This window comes from Barbus barbus, assembly GCF_936440315.1.
Source record: "Barbus barbus genome assembly, chromosome: 13".
Lineage (NCBI taxonomy): Eukaryota > Metazoa > Chordata > Actinopteri > Cypriniformes > Cyprinidae > Barbus > Barbus barbus.
The window spans coordinates 681065-694658 of NC_136741.1; the positions used below are offsets into that span (position 1 = coordinate 681065).

At 37.5% G+C, this 13594-nt stretch overlaps 1 pseudogene across 1 annotated transcript in view; it reads left to right on the forward strand.

Moving 5' to 3' along the window:
* Positions 1 to 1257: 1257 nt before the first annotated feature.
* The window catches only part of LOC306879196 (voltage-dependent T-type calcium channel subunit alpha-1I-like), an 88339-nt pseudogene continuing 76002 nt past the window's right edge, over positions 1258 to 13594 (forward strand). The window contains exon 1 of the transcript in view: positions 1258 to 1415. The product of the transcript in view is annotated as a voltage-dependent T-type calcium channel subunit alpha-1I-like (transcript). The remainder of the gene's footprint in view (positions 1416 to 13594) is intronic.

Below are 13594 nucleotides of genomic sequence, written 5' to 3' on the forward strand. Positions count from 1 at the left end.
TGAATAGAGAAATGTGTGCAGGTCAGAAACAACTCACTCCAGAGACTGAAGAAAAAGTGCTTGAGAACCAGAGGTGTAAAATACTTGAGTAATTTTACTTGATTACTTTACTTAAGTATTATTTTGGGGGATTTTTACTTTATTCAAGTACAATTTAAACTGACTACTTGTACTTTTACTTGATTACATTTCTGTAGAAAAAACAGTACTTTTTACTCCTTACAATTTTATTTCAACTTAAAAAGTACATTACATTTTTATTTGTTGTAATGCAAGGGGACAGGACCACTTCAGAAACAACACAAAGTGAACACGACGGTCAATTTAAACATATTGATTCATTAACAGGGGTTGTATGAGTTACTGTCATATTCACTTTGTGTAGTTTTTGTAGTGTCGTTTTTGGACGTCCCATGCTTGTCTTATAAGAAGAGAGATGATTTAGTTTAGATGATTTAGATCTTAGTTTGTGTTCATCTGATAAACAAAAGTCATATATATATATATATATATACGTATATATATACATACATGGATATGTATCTGGTGTGTGGTGAGTGCACTGGTGCCATTGTGCTGTGGCTGCCGTCGTATCATCCAGGTGGATGCTGCACACTGGTGGTGGTTGAGGAGAGACCCCCACATGATTGTAAAGCGCTTTGGGTGTACAGCAATACACCATTAAGCACTATATAAATGCATCATTCATTCATTCATACATATATATATATGGGATGGCATGAGGGTGGAGAGGATGACGTTTCCTCTTAATCCCGCTCCCTGTGTCCCGCTGTGCTGAATTATAATTGTTATCGCTGCACTAGATGTGTGCTTGACCTGTGCCATTGCATTTTGTTTCGCTTTCTCCCTTTAACCAAACTTCTGAATGTCTGTCAGAAAAAAAGTACTTCTTCTTTTTTAATACTTGATTACAATTTAAAGCAGTACTTTTTTACTTTTACTCAGGTATGTTTTTGGCCAGATACTTGTACTTGTAATTGAGTATCTTTACTTTCACTTGAGTAAAATTTTTGAGTACTTTTTACACCTCTGTTGAGAACTATAGGTTCTTCTTAAAACTAACTTCTTTAAACTTGATTTCTCTGACAGGAACCTGTGAGATCATTAACTGTCTTTTTCATTGTAGGCAGGTCAAAAGCCATGACATCAGAGGAGGAGGGGCCTGCTGCGGTGGGGGCGGAGCCACATGTGGACCGGTGCACCTCTCCTGGCTGGGATGGGCTTGTTGAAGAAGAGGTGGGGCCTGCTGAGCAGGAAGAGGCGGGGCCGGCGGAGCAGGTGCAGGAAGTGGCTGATGATGTCAGCAGTGAGTTAAGTGCTCTGGTCGTCCCGTACCCAGAACTAGCGCCCATCGTCTTCTTCTGCCTCAAACAGACCACATGGCCTCGCAACTGGTGCATCCGCATGGTGTCCAGCCCATATCCTTAACCACTGCATTACTGCTCATTTTTATATTGTCTGTTTTAATTTTAGGAACAGTTTTAGTAAATTTGTTGTGTTTTTGTCATTTCTATTAGTTTTTTTTTTAATATCTCTATCTATCTATCTATCTATCTATCTATCTATCTATCTATCTATCTATCTATCTATCTATCTATCTATCTATCTATCTATCTATCTATCTATCTATCTATCTATCATCTATCTATCTATCTATCTATCTATCTATCTATCTATCCATCTATCCATCTATCGTTAGTTAGTTAGTTAGTTAGTTAGTCAAATAAATAAAAAGGTAAAAATTATAATAAAAAAAAATCTGTTACCTGCAACCTTTTTTCAAATTTGTGTCAGAGTTCTGAGTTTAAATCTTGCATTTCTGACTTTTTTCTCAAAATTGCAAGGTTATATGTCCGTTCTGAGTTCTGAGTTGCAGTTCGGAAATCCAAATTCCGAGATAAAAAGTAGCAATTATTCCTTTTTTTATTTTTATTTATTTTTTTAAATTCCATGGCAGAAATGGTTTTGCATATATTTTAATATATAAGGTTAAACTAAATAAATATGATAATTGTTACTTTGGCAGCTTGCTGAAATAATATATTTTTAATATTTTATTTTATTTCAGTTTATACTTATTCTATTTCAAGTAACAAAAATGTTTTTTAATGGTTTTAGAGTAAGTTAAATATGTGTTAACCAGACACGTTTTTGTGTGTGAACTTGACAAGGAACAGGATATTAAATGTTTGTCAATACTTGTTTAATATTTCGGCAGCGCTGCACTGGTTAGCCCCGCCCACAGCCACATCTCATTGCTCCACATGCCTGCATATTAAGCACGTTTCCTCTGATTGGCTGTAATTGTGTGAAGATGAATAGCTTTAAGTGAGTCTCATGGCATCTGCTCAGGACACGTGTGGTTCTGCTGCACATCTTCTCTTCCCCAGGGTGACTTTCAGCACAACTGTGAATAATAATGGATTGTCATCTGTGATGAAAATATAATGACAAAATATAATGATAAATCAGCGGCGCTCTGCTTCAGTCTGTGTGTGTGTGTGTGAGGTTGAGAATATAATTACAGTGTGTGCGAGATATTACAGCTGCATATTTTCTCTTTTAAAGCTTCTCTTACTTGTAATATCTGTTATTTCAGCTCAGATGTGACCGGGCAGAATCTGAAATGTCAGTGTTTAGTCAACTATAGTCTCACACAGTATTCAGTTTGCATATATTTAGTTTATTCTGGCCAGGGTCCGCCCACTCAGACAGAAAGAGCCGTTTGATTGACATCTGAAGTGATGTGGCTGCTTTTATGAGCTGTTTTTGGTCAGAAAACTCATAAAACACAGGCTTTGTGATGAAGAATGTCTTGTGTATATGCATACAGTCAAAACTCAAAACTCAGATGTGATGAAACTCAAACTGTGTCAGGTGACTAGATCTTCCTCAGAAGTGTTTTAGGAAATGCTTCTAGACATAGGTCCCGTTTACACTGTCAGTTAAATGTGACCCAATTCCGATTTTTTGCTCAAATGTGACCCTGGATCACAAAACCAGTCAAAAATCAATTTTTTGAAATTGAGATTTTTTTTCATCATCTGAAAGCTTCTGTTTAATGGAGAATGTGAAAATAAAAATAACTCGTTTTGTCAGCACAGGTCTCATTATTCTCGGGAGGAAGCACGTGTGGAGGTGCTCAATGACAACAACGCATGCGGGATGTTTCAGACGGTATGACAAGTGTAAACACATGAATCGGATGTGGGTCACAATTGAAAGAAGGTGTAAACGGACAGCCAAAGAAATCAGATCGGAATTGAGCATCATGACCTGCAGTGTAAACGAGGCCTTATTCAGACGGTAGTTGTTTATTATGGGGACATAAGCTGTTTTCAGTGTTAGTCTGTGATTTTATAGCTGTCTGAATCCTGAATATCAGTGTTTTTCAGTCCCCCCCCCCACCGAATTACCTGCTGTTTTCTGACAAACACCAATGTCTTGTAGTAATTTAAATGACATTTGAATCCACATTTACAAGAGGATATCAATTCAAAATGTCCTGTTTAAATCCTTTTCAACCACTGCCAAGCACTGCACAGTAACTGTTGTGCTCACTGTTATTTGCATGCATTTTATAAAGATGCACACTTTTATTACTGAAATTCTGGAAAGAACAAGAAAAGTATTTCATCTCTGCTCCAGTTTGGAACATAAGAAGAAGAAAAAGAGAAGGAAAGCACATGCAAACATTTAAAATGGGCCATTAATATGGCAGCAGCAGGTATGCAATACAATTTTAAAATATGTATTATATACAGTATATACATACAAATATAAACCAAACAGCTTTATTTGCCTTATGTAAATAAGAGGTTGCATAAACTTATATCTGCTAATTTCCACAGATTTAATGACATCCATCATTTATACAGATAGAATGCAAGACAGAAACCATTTCGACTGTAGTGCTTATATCTCTACTTTTTAAAACACAAGATTTAAGTAATCAAATAAAAAAAATAATATTATTTTCCAATTATGAAATTAAGTATGACTACAATGCATTGCTCAGGTGGTCAGTTTGCTGTTTCTTTCTATTTCAGAATTGTTGTGTTGCTAATTTGAAATGTGATTGAAGCCTCATTGGCAGATGGTTTTGGAGTCTCGGTCTTCCTCCGTTCCTGCAGGTGATCTGAGCTCAGCAGGAGGTTTGTAGGCTGATGTGACGTCGTAGAGCTGCTGTAGACCTGCATTGATCGTCTGCTGCTGTTCTTCAGACAGAGATCAATCAAACCCAATCAATGCAGAGTGAAACGTCACCTGATCACTGTGTGATTGACGTCTCTGATGATCCACTGTCAGATTCTGAAGATGCTGGATGATCGTCAGCTGACGCTGCGGGTGTTTTCAGTGGGACTTTATGTAAAAGCATTTGACTGAACGCTGTATGGTCTGTGATTGTTCTCGTATCTAAAGACTGTCACTCGACCTCTTCGGTCTCAGTGTTTATGTGGAGTGATGACATCTTGCCCTCTCTCTCTCTCTCTCTCTCTCTCACAGTGTGTCAGTGTCTCTCGTCCTCGGATGTATTCTTCTCCTCTGTGCTCTCATGTTTCTTCAGCTCTGGCAGTGAATAATGTGTCTAAATGTCAGGCGTCTTTTATTAAGTTCAGAACGCCTCTGAAGGTGTTTGTCCGGCTGTCAGACTGTGTGTGTGTGTGTGAGAGTGAGTCTGTTTTGGGTGTTTCATTAGTCTGTATTTATTGTAAAGTCTGTATAGTTTGTAAACTGATGATAATAACAGACTGCAAGTTTTTAATTCGGATAAAGGCCTGACAGTGTCTCTGAACGGGAAACTTGCTCAAATCCAGTGACTGGATCTTCCTCAGATGTGTGGTTGTTGAACTCGGTGCTTTCGTCTGATATGAACCTGTGTATGTTAGAGCTGGTGGATTATGGATCAGTGTAGAGTTTGATTCTACATTTGATACAGAAACACAGTGAAGCACCACAGAGATCAGACAGATGCCACATTTATTGTGTGTGTATGCACTGGTATGCTACATTATGGGGTCTAAATGTCCAATTATAGTAATATCAGTAAATGGTTCTGGGGACATTTTTTTTGGTCCCCATGAGGAAAACAGCTTATAAATCACACAGAATTAAGTGTTTTGAGAATCAAAACATGCCTGTAGTTGTGTGTAAAGATTAGGTTAGGGTAAGGGGTTGGAAAAACAGTTTGTACAGTAGAAAAGCCATTACAAATATTGAATGAACTCATAATGATAGTGTGTGTGTGTGTGTGTGTGTGTGTGTGTGTGTGTGTGTGTGTGATCATGCTGGAGGTTTATTGGGGTCTGTTGAGATGCTGATCATCAGATGTCTAATGTCTGTGTGATATTTGCGTAATGTTTGTGGTCATTGTCGTGAGGTGAAGGAGCTGCTGTGATCGGTGTGTGTTTAGTAGGTAAATGTCATGTTAACAGCATCATTTAGATTCACTGAGACAAGATGAGATGCAATTAACATCTGACTCTACCACTGAAATACAACAAACACGTATAATACAGTATTCAGCGGATCAGTGCATCTTTCTTTCATCTCTGTGTGTTTCTGGAGGAGATTCCGAGTTTTCTCTCTCATACATGAACAAAAGAGCAGTGAAGAGCCGTCATTATCCACTGGATCATCAGCTCTCTGAATCAGTTCTGGATGTTTGCTGTCAGTGAGTCTGTGCTCAACGGATTGAGTATCCAGTTAATGTTTAGAGTAACCTGAAAACCACTCAGAACCTGCTGTAACCATCTGGCAACCATCCAGAACACCCTAGAAACCATCTAGTAATGCCTAGTAGCCGCTCTATCACTGTGGCTGCAGGTCTCACACATACAATATAATATTAATTTTCTGAATTTTGTGATATTGAGTGTTGAGATCTCAGTGGATCCAAATGAGCTCCTGAGACACACATCAGCTCCGGAGTGAGGTGTGTGTGTGTGGGTGTGTGAGTGTGTGTGTGTGTGTGTGTGTGTGTCCACAACTCGTCTCATCAGAGCTCCAGGGATTATCTGGCTTTATCAGAGCAGATGCAGAGAACGGCCTGATCTGCTGCGCTCTCGAGCATCTGCTTCAGACGATACTCTGCTGGTTTGTGGAGAGAGACTTTCTGTCTGACTGACCAATCACAGACGGGCACGTCTGTGGAAACTGCTCTGCAAACAGTCATTATTTTCTTAATTTCCTGTCCTTCATCTTCATGTTTGTGGCAGTAATCATCACACTGTAGGTTGGTGGTTGCTTCTCCTTCGTCTGTGTTGCGCATCCATCATTAACAGCCTTGTGTTCTCCTCGTCTCTGTTGATCTGCTTTATTTTCTTTTCCAATTTCTTTGTTCTATTTTTTCTCATTGCTTTCAATTACGAACCACAGCAGCTGTTATTGCCATGGAGATTGCGAGACCATACACACACACACACACACAGCAGTGACTCAACTTAAATGAGTGTGTGTGTGTGTGTGTAGGTTAGTTATTTGAATGTTTAATCTGAAGCTGTTAACAGTCAGCAGTGTTTGATGAGCATTGTTACTCATATTCAGCTGTTACTCATCATCTCAGATATTCAACATCACATCAAAGAAGCTGATTGTTCTAGAAATATAATGTTCTGTTACAAAAGGACAAATTCAGAGAATATTTGCTTTTGTTTGTATGTTATCCAGGGCTTGATTAGGCATTTTCCCGGTGGGCCGATGCACTTAAGGGGTCGACAGAATGTTTTTTTTGCCATCACGCAGGGACAGCGAGCAGCCAGTGGCCCATTGGTTTGTCTCCTGTATTGACAGTGTACCACCCAATCACAATGCGCTATAGACAGAGCGATGAAGTATTTTGCTCCGCCTATATGAAGATCGCTTCACCCCAACTTCTTCCTCGTCGGCTTTTCCCAAGTTTTCACAGCAGCTTTATCAAGAACAGGCTTGCTCTGCAGTGAGTGATGTGGGCCAAAGAGCCAGGCAGGAGGAGGAATCGGTAAAGTGCTTGATCGGGACTCAGGCGTCTAACCTATCCTAATGTGTGCGCGAGCCACGAGTGTAGAATACGCAAACACTTTTAATAAAATGTAAATTCGTCCCCCCGTGATTTTTTTGTCAAGTCAAGTGTGTTCATAGAGGTTTCCATGGGCCAATGCGAATAAATATAGATTTAAATAAAAAAAAGACACAATATTGTCGGACCTGATATTTTATTATCCAAAACAACTATGCAATGATAGGCTACATATCTACACCACCAGTCAAGAGTTTTCAAACAGTAAGATTTTGAATGTTTTTTAAAGAATTCTCTTCTGTTCACCTAAATAAATATTTGATCGTAAATACAGCAAAAGCAGTATATTGTGAAATATTTTTACTATATAAAATAACTGCTTTCTATTTTTTTCTATATATGTTTCTATATTTTAAGATGTAATGTATTCCTGTGATCAAAGCTGAATTTTCTCCAGTGACTGAATTTCATTACTCCAGTCACATGATCCTTCAGAAATCATTCTAATATGCTTATTTGCTGTTGAAGAAACATTTTTACATATTATTATTTTTATAAATATTTAAAACAGTTGAATATTTTTTGATGAATAGAAAGATCCAAAGTTCAGCATTTATCTGAAATAAAACGTTTTTGTAACATTATACACTAAAGGCCTAACATTCAAAAGCTTGGAGGCAGAATATATTTTATTTTGGGGGTTATATAAATTAATACTTTTATTTTGCAAGGATGCTTTAAATTGATCAAAAATTATTATAAAGACATTTATAATGCTACAAAATGTCTATTTCAGATAAATGCTGTTCTTTTGAACTTTCTTTTCATCAAAGAAACCTGAAAAAAAACTTCAACATAATAATAATAATAAATGTTTTTTTATTTATGTTTTTTATTAAAATATAATAAATATGCTAATTATTTCTGAGGGATCATGTGACTAGTAATGATACTTAAAATGCATCTTTGATCACAGGAATAAATTACATTTTAAAATATATTCAAATAGAAAACAGTTATTTTAAATAGTTAAAAATATTTCACAATATTACTGTTTTTGCTGTATTTAGGATCATTTCTAAGTCGCTTTTGATAAAAGCGCCTGCTAAATGACTAAATGTAGATGAGTAATGAGAGAGACAGGAGTGTGTTATACTCATCTGCTTGTGTTTGTGTAAGTCTGAGTTTTGGCCTTCAGGTTTCTCTCATGCTGCTTAATTTGCCTTAAATAACAGTTATTTGTGAGTTTTCTCAGCGTCCCTTCGCTCAGCTGCTATCGGAGGCGCTCGTGGAGCCTGTTTGTGTTTGAATGTGAAAGATTAAGGGCCCGATTGATCTGTTTGACTGAGAGATCTGACAGACAGCAGCACAAATGAAAGAGAAACGATTCACCTGCGCTGAATGAGAGCGATCTGAGCGGCAGAATGAAAGCGCCGCTGACAGATAACACCAGCACAACACCGCAAAGACTAATTAGCAATACAAATCCCTTTACTGGGACTATTTATAATGCAATTAACCCAACACACACTTCTCTTTAGCGCTGTACATTCTGACACACTGTGAAGAAACAACTGATCAAACAAGCGATGCTGAAAAGAGAAACATCACAGTGTAATACCACACTGTTTAGTGAATGAGAGTCTGAGTTTAACATCTGTCACGCTGGATGATCTGTCAGATGTCATATAGTGAGTCATATAGATTGACACACAACATGTGACAGACATTAAAAATCACAGCTGATGTCCATTATATGATCTGACTGAAAAAAGTGAAGACATTTTTACATAAAATTAGATTAAAGGGGTCATTTTTTCAAGATCATTATTTTATGTGTTTGGTGTAACAGAATATTTTGACATGCTTTAATGTTCAAAAAACACATTATTTTTCAAATACTGTAGATTATTGTAGGTCCTCTATGCTCCGCCTCTCTCAAACACGTTTTCTACAAAGCCCCTCCTTCTGACAAGCACAGGCTTCTCTGATTGGCCAGCTGACACAGTGCATTGTGATTGGCCGAACACCACAAGCACGCGTTGGAAATGTAGCGCCCCTTTCCATAATCGCGAGCTTCAGCTTTCAAAGTAAATATAAAGACAGTTAATTATGTCCTTAGTTTTACCATCAGTTCAAGCCTGAGAGAGGAACAGAGTCGAGTGACAGACACAGTGATGATGCTCGTATGTGTTTACACACGCAGTTAAGACAGCTGACTCCACTGTGATGTGACCCTGCCTCTGTCTCACACACACACACACACACACACACACGCACACACACATCAACACTACTGCAGTTACTGAAACCATGCCTTTCTTTGCATGAACATTCAGACGGCATTATGTAAATATTTCCACATCGTGACGTAGACATGTGGGACGTGTTTGAATGAGGTGTTTCAGCCCGTCTGGATCAGCCTTCTCTTTCAGACAGAATAAATCCTTTTGTGGGAGACTTTGAGCTTTATAACTCTGCAGATCTTATACGCGCACAAACAGATACATAACACACTAAAGAAAAGGAAAACAAGAAATCGCATCATATGACCCCTTTAATAATTACTACATTTATTGTGGCCATTTCTGTTCAACAGCACCTTTTGAAGTCTGGTTTTTAGTTTAGTTTAGTTTTACGTTCAGGTTTAGTTTTAGTATTTGTCAAAGCCATAATATTATGAAGTATTATTACTAAATATTTTTGTTGAAACTCGATACATTTTATTTTTCAGGATTGACAGATGGATACAAAATTTCAAAAGAACAGCATTTATTTGAAATATAATTTTTGTTTTGATACTATACATGTTTACAAAATATTTACAGTCTCTTTTGATCAATTTAATGCTTCCTTGAAGAACAAAAAGTATTATTTATTTATGTTTCTTTATATCTTACCTCAAGCCTTTAATGGTTGTGTATCTCAGTTTTCACCAAAAAAATATTTTACACTTTTGATTGGTAGTATATTATATTTGAAATGCTTTTTAAAAATAGTATAAAATAAAATAGAAACAAGTAAAAATAGTAAATGCAGCTCATTATAATGAGCAGTGAGAGAAGCAGTGAGTGTTTATTAGTGTCTGAAGGAACACACAGCTGATGATGCTCCGGTTACTTCAGTGTTGAAGTGTTCAGTGTTCAGTGTTGTGCTGTGATGGGAGTTTCTCTCTGTCACACATTCATTTGAGTCTCTGTTCTTTCTGGTCTCTCTGAGGAGCGTCCGTCGCTCGCTCCGCTCCCGCTCTTTTTTCTTCTGTTGCCACAGCAACAGGATGGTTCTGTCTTGAGGAATGCTGGCGGGATTCTGTTGCCGTTGGCAGCCCGTTTAACCGGTGAGCATCAGGGCTCCGCCGCAGCGGGAAACACTAGAAACCATACAATGATCCAAACCGTTTGACCGATGCTGTCACCACAGAAAATAACCTCAGCCTCGTCCGTCATGTGTTTACAGTAATCAGCCGCACCAGGGAGTTTTCCCATTCATTTTGTGGTGGCAGTTTTTTGTATTGCATTTTTTTAAGTAGGATAACCATATTATTTTACCATATTATATATCATGTTAGTTGCTCAATAGTCATACATGACACAGAGATCAAACAAAATGCATAAAGCTTGTTTATTTTGAAAAGAAACAAGTGACAGATAATTACAATATAAAGATTACAACAGTGCTTAATTTAGGTACTTTATTTATTCTGTTCTGTTGTTGTTGTTTCATTAATATTAATGACACAGACAGCAGTAATGCTTTAGGAGACTCTGTGGCAGAATATGTGCAGGGTTGCCAGGTCTTCAAAACAAAATGCCCAATTATGTTAGTTTTTTGTTTTTTTTCTGCAGTTTTCGCTCTGTTGAAACAGCATTCCGGTTAGATCACTTTAACCCTCAGACTTCAAAAGCAATCTGCGGCAACAGTGTAAAAAGAGCCCAATTGGGAGGTAAACCTGAGACTTGGCAACCCTGCTTATGTGAGACTCAGGTGAGTAAGATTCACTGTTTTACACAGACTCACTAGCTGTGTTTCCATCCACCTGTTTGTATGCACATTTTGGGATATCGCATAGAAAACGCTGGATGGGAATGCCAAGATGCATATAAATTCTAAAAATTGCATAAAAATGCGCTCAGCTAAGTCATATAAATATCTTATAGAAAACATGAATATACCTTGATGGAAACACTTTTACCAAATAAGTTCCTTAATGTGCATAAAAAAGGATGTGATTTTGCAATGGGACAGCATAAAAATGGACCAATCAACACAAATCTCATTAATCAGGACGTGATGATTTTGTTCTCTTCAACTCACTGGATAGAAACGGTGCTTTATTCGCAAATGTGTTTTGCAACATTCCAGTTTTGCGCAAGCTAATTCGTAACTTTGGATAGGAACAGGTATTGGCATCACATGCGCGACATCCGTATCCTCATGAAAATAATACATTCCGACTTTAATCACATTTTTGTGAGCCCTTTATTTTTGCAATCATTTCAGGGTGAATTTACTAATTATGCAGGATTGCAAAAAATTGACTTCAGCAATGACGGAATCATGAAAAAGGGTCATGCATTGAATCCAGAACAGCATTCCACCTCAGAAAGATTATTTAAACTCTATTATAACACACATTTTGATATGCAAAAAATAATATAATGGCTTCTGCTTTCTATTTTTCATTGCTCGCTCCGTTATAAACGCTGTGCAGTGAGATGATTGCTGTTTTTAGGTGGAGTTGCAGCGGTTTTCTGGGTGTGTTGGAGCTGCTGAAGCTTGATTTGTTCCTCAGGAGTCTGGTGTGATTACTCACTTTCTCTTGATGTGTTTTCTGTGTCGTTCATCATATCGGCGTGTCAGCGGCTCTAATTGACGCCGCTGCTAAAGGTCAGCGTCTCGTCCTTTTTAGTTTTAGCTTATTATTTATTAGGATTGTTATTTTCCTCATTTAGCCCAGAAAGTTTCAACTTTGATGAAATAATGTACATGGTTAAATGACATGTAATGAAGTGGACAACAGTTAAATTTCACTCTCAAATCATGCATTTATGTGTTTCGTGGTTGGCTCTCGCAGCGCTCTGTGTTGCTTCTGTCTGTTGTTGTGGTGCAGATGCACGGCGAGTGATCGTCTGCTGATGTTCTGCTGCTCCTCCTGCCATCAACTTCTAGACTCTCAATTAACTTGATTTAAAAACTCTTGCTGTTGCCATGGAGATCAGAAAGTGTCGCCGTGGAGACAATAAGAGAGTTTAGTTTCACTCAGCCACTGGGCTTCTCTGGATCGGTTTCAATGAGCCGTGACAGACAGAAACTGATTCATGTGTCATGTCATCTAATGCCTGTGTAATAATAATATATATATATATATATATATATATATATATAATTTATTTTTTCTTTCACACACACACACACACACACACACACACACACACACACACACACACACACATATCCATCTGAATGGAAAAATATACAAATATAATGACAAACACTAATATTGGTAGGGTTTTTTTTTATGTTTTTGAAATAAGTGTCTTCTGCTCACCAAGGCTGCACTTATTTGATGTAAAATACATTAAAAACAGCAAAACATTATTACAATTTAAAATATCTGTTTTCTATGTGTTAAACTGTAATGTATTTCTGTGATCTGCAGCTGTATTTTCAGCATCATTACTCCAGTCTTCAGTGTCACATGATCTTCAGAAATCATAATAATATACTGATTTACTGCTCAAGAAACATTTATGATTATTATCAATGTTGAACACAGTTGTGCTGCACAATATTTTTGTGGAAACCATGATACATTTTATTTTTCAGGATTCATGGATGATCAGAAAGTTCAAAAGAACAGCATTTATTTGAAACAGAAATCTACTGTAACATTATAAATGTATTTTCTGTCACTTTTGATCAGTTTTTTTTTGTCTACATCATTGAAGCTTTGATGAATTAACAAAGCCAACTATGACTTTTAATTATGAAAATCTTTAAACACTTTTGATCTCTTTATTGTTTTATTATTATATCCTGCTCACTGTTTAATCTTATGGGAAATCAGTATGTTTTTTTTTATTTTAAGTGACATACAGGTATTCAATAAAAGTTCAGGATCTCATCATCTTAGATGTGCAGCTAGTTTAGCTGAGTTATTGGTGTGTGTGTGTGTGTGTGTGAGAGATATTCTGCCATGATCTATAACTGCAGTGTGTCTCCGGATCTTCCTCAAATACTCCTTTTTCCACTCAGGCTCAGTGAGGATTCTGGGAAAGGCCTTCATTATTGTGCTGGTTTCCGTCAGAACTCGTGTGCTTCTGCTGGAGCCGCTGTATAAATAGAGCCCGAGTCCTCTCTACTGACCCCAGATCAGCGTCTAGTGACATAGTGACATCTAGCTGGATTCACTCTCATGATGGGACAGAAGCGCTGAGGAGGGTTTCATACGCTCATAATGAGAGACTCATACAGACCAGCGCTCCTTCTGTTTAATGTGCTTTCATGGAGATCTCGCTGCCCGTGTGTGTCGTCATGATTTACATTTACATTTATTCATTTAGCTGACGCTTTTAT